The following is a 10,023-nucleotide window of genomic DNA, read 5'->3' as shown; positions in this document are numbered from 1 at the left end:
ACGCTAGTGCGTGTTCACCACATATTCCAACAACTGTTGGATAGACTGATGTGTAATTTGGCACAGATATAGTACAGCTATATCCCAGGTGCACAGAGGATGAATCCTACTAACATAACTGACCCAGACCTTTCCTTTATTTCCACCATAAGGTTGACATTTGTGTTTTTTAGTGAAATATCTCAATAACTATTGTATGGATTGCCTTGATATGTCATTCATTCATGTTCCCCTCAGGATGAATTATCATCACTTTGGTGATAATACTTTTTCCAGCGGATCAGGTAAATAACTATGATTTTATTGGCCTCACATATGTTGTGTTTAATGCTGAAAAGCTAAGTGTTAGTATGCCAACATACAAAACATTTAACCTGCTGAACATCAGCATGTTAACATTGTCATTGTGTGCATGTGTGCTAATAGCATTTAGCCAAAGGTGAAAGTAAATTAAGTAACAAATTGTATTAACTTGAGCTACTGTATATGTATTAACATTAACTTGAGCTACTGTATATGTATTAACATTAACTTGAGCTACTGTATATGTATGTATGTACACTGAACAAAAATATAAATGCAACACTATTGTTTTTGCTCCCATTTTTCATGAGCTGAACTCAAAGATCTAAAACATTTTCTATACACACAAAAGACCATTTCCCTCAAATATTGTTCACAAATCTGTCTAAATCTGTGTTAGTGAGCACTTCTCCTTTGCCGAGATAATCCATCCCACCTCACAGGTGTGGCATATCAAGATGCTGATTAGACAGCATGATTATTGCACAGGTGTGCCTTAGGCTGGCCACAATAAAAGGCCACTCTGAAATGTGCAGTTTTGCTTTATTGGGGGGGTCTGGGGGGGTCAGAAAACCAGTCAATATCTGGTGTGACCACCATTTGCCTCACGCAGTGCAACACATCTCCTTCGCATAGAGTTGATCAGGTTGTTGATTGTGGCCTGTGGAATGTTGGTCCACTCCTCTTCAATGGCTGTGCCAAGTTGCTGGATATTGGCAGGAACTGGAACACGCTGTCGTATACGCCGATCCAGAGCATTCCAAACATGCTCAATGGGTGACATGTCCTGTGAGTATGCTGGCCATGCAAGAACTGGGATATTTTCAGCTTCCAGGAATTGTGTACAGATCCTTGCAACATGGGGCCGTGCATTATCATGCTGCAACATGAGGTGATGGTGGTCGTGGATGAATGGCACAACAATGGGCCTCAGGATCTCGTCACGGTATCTCTGTGCATTCAAAATGCCATCAATAAAATGCACCTGTGTTCGCTGTCCATAACATACGCCTGCCCATACCATAACCCCACCGCCACCATGGGCCACTCGATCCACAACATTGACATCAGCAAACCGCTCACCCACACGATGCCACACACGCTGTCTGCCATCTGCCCTGAACAGTGAAAACCGGGATTCATCCGTGAACAGAACACCTCTCCAACGTGCCAGACGCCATCGAATGTGAACACCTCTCCAACGTGCTCACATTCGATGGCGTCTGGCACGTTGGAGAGGTGTTCTCCAACGTGCTCACATGCGATGGCGTCTGGCACGTTGGGGAACACCTCTCCAACGTGCCAGACGCCATCGAATGTGAGCATTTGCCCACTCAAGTCGGTTACAACAACGAACTGCAGTCAGGTTGAGACCTCGATGAGGACGACGAGCATGCAGATGACCTTCCCTGAGATGATTTCTGACAGTTTGTGCAGAAATTCTGTGGTTATGCAAACCGATTGTTGCAGCAGCTGTCCGGGTGGCTGGTCTTGGAGGTGAACATGCTGGATGTGGAGGTCCTGGGCTGGTGTGGTTACATGTGGTCTGCGGTTGTGAGGCTGGTTGGATGTACTGCCAAATTGTCTGAGACACCTTTGGAGACGGCTTATGGTAGAGAAATGAACATTCAATTCACGGGCAACAGCTCTGGTGGACATTCCTGCAGTCAGCATGCCAATTGCACGCTCCCTCAAAACTTGAGACATCTGTGGCATTGTGCTGTGTGATAAAACTGAACATTTCAGAGTGGCCTTTTATTGTGGCCAGCTTAACGGCCGGGCTCCACCGGCTGCAAACGTAAGCGTCATGTCAACGTAGCGTCGCAGCGTAGGCTATTCATTTGGGCTCCACTGACTACATACGGAAGCGACACGTAGAGAAGCCAGAGGGGTTGTTTACCGTTTGCCAAGCCGAGAGGCTGGATGTAGGCTGCATGAAATGTTAAAGCATTTTCCACCTAAGTTATTACATATATTTGAGTTATCTACAAGTTTACTGTACTGATTGTAATCCGCCATGGACATTTACACAATGTCACTGATAAACATGGGTAAATGCATGAAAAAAAATCATCACATATCACCTCTGATAATGGTTTGTTTATTTAAAAACCCACTGTGCTCGTTTAGCACACTATTTCATGTAGTTTTTATCTGCTGGAGGGTCACGTAGGGGAGCGTAGCACGACAAAAATAGAAGAGCCGCGTAAAGTAGAGAGTTGTCGCGCGACAGACAGTGGTTGTCGCACCGCTCCCATTGCCGGTGGAGCCGCTGTAATTGACTAACAGGAGGGCGAGCTGCTACGGGAATCGAGCTGCAGACGTGTTGCGCCGCTGACGTGCCCGGTGGAGCCCGGCCGTAAGGCACACCTGTACAATAATCATGCTGTCTAATCAGCATCTTGATATGCCACACCTGTGAGGTGGGATGGATTATCTCGGCAAAGGAGAAGTGCTCACTAACACAGATTTAGACAGATTTGTGAACAATATTTGTGAGAAATGGTCTTTTGTGTGTATAGAAGATGTTTTAGATCTTTGAGTTCAGCTCATGAAAAATGGGAGCAAAAACAATAGTGTTGCATTTATATTTTTGTTCAGTGTACATACATACATATACATGTTCACATACAACCCATAACCACCCACTTTATGTATACAAAATAAATAACTAATTTAATATGTATTTGTATGTTTATACATTTATATTCATTTGTATTTGTCTGCAATTTAGAGAAATACTTGACTTGTATACATCTTTGTTCTTATCATATGGTCAGTAATTACAGAGAAGGAGTCACTGACAGGGAGGATTCCAGGCATCAGGCAAAGAAAATAACACAAGTAAAAACAAAATCTGAATCTAAGGCATGAAATAGTGCAAGTTAAAATATAGGGCTGAATTGTGAACATAAAAATGCATACATATACGTAAATAAAGACATATAAATTGTGTCGACAGTATTGCAAATGTATGAGCTGAATGTAAACAGAATGCAGAATGCATCTGCATAATGATAAGTAATAAAGTTTAAGTGACAGTATAATGTAAAGGGACAATAGTGATGAGCTCAGAGCTCAAGAGCTCCACAGTCTTATAGCCTGTGGGATGACACTGTCCCTGAGCCTGGTGGTGCAGGACGGGATGCTGCAGTACCGTCTGCTGGATGGCAGCAGGCAGAACGGTTTGTGGCTGGGGTGATTTGGTTCTTTGATAATCCTGTTGACCTTCTCCTGGTACCACTGGGTGTAGAGGTGCTCCATGGATGGCAGTTCAGTCCTGGTATTGTGCTGGACAGTTTTCACCACCATCTGTAATGTTTTGAGGGTGGTGCACCTGCTGTACCATGAGGGTAATGCAGCTGGTCAGGATGCTCACAATGGTGCACCTTTGGAAGTTGCAGAATATCCTGCAGAATAGACCATGTTGAACCTCCTCAGCCTGTGGGGAAAAAAGCATTTGTGATGGTGTCTGTGTGGTAAGTCTAGGTCAGGTCCTCTCAAACTAATATGAACCCCGAGGAGCCTGAAGCTGCTGACTCTCTTCACTGTAGCGCTAGTGGTGGAGATAGACTTTGTATGCTGTTGGTCAATGTGGGGCGGCAGTAGCTCAGTCCATAGGGACTTGGGTTGAGAACCGGAGGGTCGCCAGTTTAAGGCCCCGTCTGGACCAAAATATGGAGTGTGGACTGGTAGCTGGAGAGGTGCCAGTTCACCTCCTGGGCACTGCCGAGGTGCCCCTGAGCAAGGTACTGAACCCCCCAACCACTCGGAGCGCCTGTCATCTGTCATCTGACATCTCTCCACTTAGTGCATGTGTAGGTCCAGTTTGTGCATGTGTGTGTTTGGACCTGTGTGTAATTGACAACAGAGTGAAAAATTGAATTTCCCCTTGGGGATTAATAAAGTATATTAAATTTTAAAAAATAAAATAAAAAATGCTGCTTTAAAAAATATACACCTACCTATTTTTTCACCTAAATGTGTGCAGAGGCAGAATGTAACTAAGTACATTTACTCAACTGTACTTAAATACATCTGACAGAACCCTTATGGAAAACCAGCATCTCAGCAGTGCCTACAACAGATTCATTCACCTCCATATTATCAAAATTAGCAGCATAAATCACCTCCTGCAAAAAGGAAAATGTCTAGAGGATGTATTTAATTTGACAGCACACACGACAACTAACCCTGGTCTACATTTTTCATCATACCTCATACTGCACCTTCTCAGTCTGAAGTATTTCTGCCTTCCTATTTTCTGAGGACAAACTCCAGCGTGTTACCCACACTCCTGTTGTTACCTGTCAGCTGGCCTTTCCATTAAAGAGGTGCATGACACAGGAGCTAATGAAAGAGCAGCAAGGATCGCCAGCTACCCTGCCCACCTAGGTAACCATCTGTTCCAAAGAGCTTCCCCTCGCTTGCTCAGTGAGACCTCCTGTCACCTCAGCAGCTTCGTCCCAAGAGCTGTCACCTTGCTTGACTAGTCCTGCTACTCACTGAGTGCCTCCAGCCTCTGCAATCACCCGACAGGACCATTCTGTACATGCTTACTGTGAGCATGTGTATTATCATCCATTCAGTTTATTATACCCAAACAGCATTTTTAGGGCATTGGTTTTAATGCTTTGTCTTTTATACAGTATTAGATCCTTTGTTATAAGCATTAATTATCATCAGAATTGTTTAGAAATTGATATTTGATCCTTCTTTACAATTCTTTTGATCACAGACATATTAGTCAGTGGTGGAAAATCAGTTTTACTTGAGTAAAGGTAGCAATACCACATTGCAGAAAAACTCTGCCACAAGTAAAGTCAAATAAAGTCCTGCATTCAAAATTTAAAAGTTATAGTACAAAAGTGTAACATCAAAATATACTTCAAGTACCAAAAATAAGTATTCATCATGCAGAATGTCTCATTTCAGAATAGTGTATATTATATTATTGGATTAGAATTTTTGAATTCATCAGTTCAGTGTCACAGCTGGTGAAGATAGAGCTCATTTTAATTATATACACTACTGGGTATCTTGTGAATCACCTCAAGGATCAATTAAGTCTTATTTAACTTATGATAATACATCGTAATTTATTTGTTGATTATTTTTTGCATTATCAAACTAAAACTGCAATGGAAATGTAGTTACCTTAAATGTTGTCGAGTAAAATGTACATTATTTCTGTCTGAAATATGGTTAAGTAGAAGTATAAAGGAATAAAGGAAAAAAACTAAATAAAGTACAAAGACCGCAAAATTGTAATTAAGTTTTTTTTTTTTTTTTTGCATAACATACTATAAATTTAGTCATAACTTTTTATGCACAGAGAATTGAACCAAAAAATGTTAAGTATATTATATATGTATATATGACAATATCATGATGCTATTGACAATTAATTGATTTTCGGGAGGTACACTTATTTCAGTATCAATCTCATGTCTGTGTGTTAAGCTGGAATCAAGATGTGGTTAGCCTAGCTTAGCATTAACACTGGAGGCAGTGGGAAAAATTAGCCTGGCTCTGTCCAGTGTTCAGAAATTAAAGCAGCGACACCTCTAAAGCTCACTGATTAACATGTCATGTCCTGTGTGTTCAATCCGTGTTCAAACAGAAATGCTAAAACTATTTGAGGTTTTGGAGGGAAACCAGATAATGACACAGTTTGGAAGAAATGAGTTTTGAAAGCTATTTACTGTACTGTAAATGATCCAGAAGATCTGTTCTCTTATGATCCTTTTTGGCCTCATAAAATGTTCATTGTTCTCACTTGACTTTGAAGAGAGCTTTAACTAAACAGAGACATTTTTCACTGTGACAGGCAGTCCTCCTCATTGTTTGTGCTGAAAGAGAGCTGAAAGCCCACTAAATGATTGATTGTTTGAAAATGTCACACGGGCTCGTAGCGGGGAAATATGTTGGTGTGAGCTGCAAAAAGTTTGATTTTACCAACTCTGAAGTAAATGTTATAACTTTGTCTGATATCAGTTTTCATTGCAGGATAAAGGTTGAGTGAGCTTCATCACAGTTATCAGTGTGAACATGACCCATTTTCATCCATCAGTTGAATCTGGCTTTGACCTCCTCAGTTTTAGAGGAGAATGCAAAATCTTTATTGCGATTCAATCTTTAAATAGTCTTCATAAACTGTGTTTTACTGAGTGTCTTAAACCAAATAACACTCCCAACATTTCCCCGTCTCTCATAGCTACTGTGACATTTCAAATGTGCTGAAACATTAAACATGCACTCTTTGATAGACAAGTGTCTATGAAACAATAAACGTATTTAAATATACACTGATCAGCCAAAACATTAAAACCACTGGCAGGTTAAGTGAATAATATTGATCATCTTGTTACAGTGCAATGTTCTGCTGGGAAACCTTTGGTCCTGGCATTCATGTGGATGCTACTTGACATACTGAACCCACCTGAACACCATTACAGACAAAATGAACCCCCTCATGGCAACAGCAGGATAATGCACCATGTCACACCACGAAAATTGCTCAGGAATGACTCCAGGAACGGGACAAAGAGCTCAAGGAGTTGACTTTGCCTCTAAATACCCCAATCCCAATCTAATCAAGCATTTGTGGGACATGCTGGTACCCCAGAGGGACCCCAATCCATGGTGGGTCCTCCTTGGATCTGACTTGGCTCTGACCTGCCAAGGCATGGACACAGGACCTCTGGAGGGTGTCCTATAGTGTCTGGCACCAACACCTTGGCTTCAGATCTTTTGGGTCCTCTGGGTTGTGAGGTAGGGTACTAGCATGTCAGGCACCAGGGCGATGGCTTCAGATCTTTTGAGTCCTGTGGGTTGTGAGGTGGGGTACTAGCACATCCCACAGATGTTTGATCAGGCTGAGATTTGGGGAATTTGGAGCCCAGGCCAATGCCTTTAGGTTCCTCGGGCCACTCCTGAGCATTTTTTGTGGTGTGGCATGACACATCATCCTGCTGGGAGGCCACTGCAACTGGGGAGTGCAGTTGCCATGAGGGGGTACCTGGTCTGCACTGGCGTTTAGGTGGGTTGAGCGCGTCAGGTGGCATCCACATAAATGTCAGAGCCCAAGGTTTCCCAACAGAACATTGTATTCTAACAGTGTTGTTCACTTCACTTGTCAGTGGTTTTAACATTTTGGTTGATTGGTGTACTATGGAAACACAATGATATTTTTAGGCTTATTGAAAGGGCAAAAGTGCCCTCAAGTGGCCAAACATTAAAATACCTGCAAAGAGGCAGCAGTAGTCATTTGTTAATTGCTGTGATTAGCAAACCGATTTGAAAAATTAGTTTTCTGTAGCACATCAGTTTTTGTACAAATATGTCTATCTACAACATACTTTGGTGTGATTACAGTGCCATCCACATATATCCTTGACAGTTGTGAGTGATTTGTTTTCAGAGGCAGATGTCAGTGTTGGAAAGTGAATAAGTACATTTTTGAGTTGTAGTTTTGAGGTGCTTTTCTCTTTTCCATTTTTCCATTTTATTTAATTTCCTTCTAAACAAATACTGTAATCAAATATTTTATTCCACTACATTTATATGACATCTCTAGTTTGATGGCAGATACAAAATATGGTAAGTTTCCAAAATATTACACATTGCTTAATCTACCACATCCACTGACAGCACTAAAGTCTGCTCTGTTGTTAATAATAATCCAATATTGATAAATGACTCTGGAAGGGGCCATTTATCTTAATAGATGCTTATTTTTGATGAATGTAATGTATTGATACTAAAGAAGTAATAACTATTTATTCAAGGAATACTTTTCCATAAACAAAATTTTGAATTCAGGACTTCTACTGCTGCTACTACTACCACAGACATGAGGATGAGTAAAATTAATTTGGCAGTATAAATGATTGATGTTGTCATGATAAAGTAGATTTAGTAATAAGGATCCAATACTGTATGAACAGACTGTAGGAATAGCACAATGTAATGAGTTTGAATTGTCTACTAAATTTCAATTCATCAGATAATGTGTGCACAATAAAGTAAAGCTTGATGAAACACAAATTTACATAAGTGTACATCATCCTACTGTCATTTTCCATTTATTTTCTCTGAGTGAATACATTAAATATCATTCAACTCCCATTTTTTCTTCATCTTAAGCTGAAACCCAGGTACCGACTCATCTACAACCCACTGCTCATTAATCTCCAATGTAGGACCTCTGTCCCATCAAAATTGCTGTAGATGGGTGGTCTTAGTTCAAGGTTGCAGCCTAAGAGTTTAATGGTGGAAGGCTTCACCTCAGAGCTGACCAGCTGCGTATGTGGACAAAGTCGTAGATTTCTGGGAAAGAGCTCTAATTAACTGATTGGCCAGGGACCATGACAGGCGAACCTGCCATATGGAGATGTGACCACACAAATCGAGAAGCACTGAGGATGAGCAGCAGCCTCAGTCAGACAACAATAATGTACAGAAAGATTGAATAAGGTCAGGTCAGTTCATTATGTCCATACCTCCCTGAAACAATCTAGTTTTGTCCAAACACGTGGAACTAAAATAAATTGGATCAAGATGAATTAGCAGACAATAATGCTGTGTAAGTTTGGTGAATAACTGAGACAGTAAATAACCAGGACCAAGTCTGGCTGGGCAAAATGATGAAAATAGTGACATTGTGTGAGAATTGAAATAAACCACAAAAATAATAATCAGCTAGACACAGAGAACTGAGATGGAATGGGTAAGTGAGAATGTGGGCTGTCCAGGAGTTAGACTTGCAATTTATAGAGGTTATTTTTAAGGCCTTAAAATGCCAGACCAAATCAATATATAGCACATCTCCTTTTACCAAAGTCTACTGTGAATTTTGTTTTATTATTTTCTAATTGATGAATCACAAAACAAATCCAAGCAGTGCAAATGATCTGAGAGTGTGTGCTGTGTACGGACAGATTTAAAAGCAGAAAACAATTTTTAGCACAAAAAATGTGTCAGTAGATCTAATTCAATGGCAGCTGTATCTGTACACAACCAAGAAAGTGATACTACTTAGCAGAGGTATTGACTCAAGTCACATGATGTGGACTCAAGTCAGACTCGAGTTACAAATTTGACTTTAGAATCAACTTGACAGTATCAAAAAAAGACTTGAAACTCGGCTTAAACTTTACTTGAGCCCTTTGACTTGAAAATACTTTACACCTTCCCCCAAATCCAATGATAACAAACTATGTTATTTAAAAAAGTGTGCCACAAATCCAGTCAAGTTGCAGGAGGGAATCATGAAGAACTAATGTTACCAGGCACCAGCTGGAAAAAAATTCTACCAAAGATAATTTTGCTCATGTGAAAAAACTAATTACAGTATGCAAAATGTGTGTCCTAAATTACAAACAGACATACAACTTCCAACAAATGTGTTTTTACAAATAAATTCTAATTCTAAAAAGCATTTGTAATTTTTTGTAAATTTAATATATTAATACTGTGTTGTGGCATTACATTTGGTGAACAGCACATTATGACTTGTTTAGGACTCGAAACTCAAAATTTAGGATTTGGGATTTGATTTGGGACTTGTCAGTCTCAACTTGGGATTTGAGTCTTATGGGAAATTTATAGGCTACTTCTGCGTTGAATCGATGCCGTAACTAGAGTCTACGCTGTACGCCGTAGCCTGACATGCAACTCCCCAGAATTGCACCGTTGAGGTGATGCAGACCTCCTGTC

Source organism: Epinephelus lanceolatus, chromosome 6 (assembly GCF_041903045.1).
Source record: "Epinephelus lanceolatus isolate andai-2023 chromosome 6, ASM4190304v1, whole genome shotgun sequence".
NCBI classification, from domain to species: Eukaryota; Metazoa; Chordata; class Actinopteri; order Perciformes; family Serranidae; genus Epinephelus; species Epinephelus lanceolatus.
Note: the sequence above shows the minus strand (reverse complement) of the source record.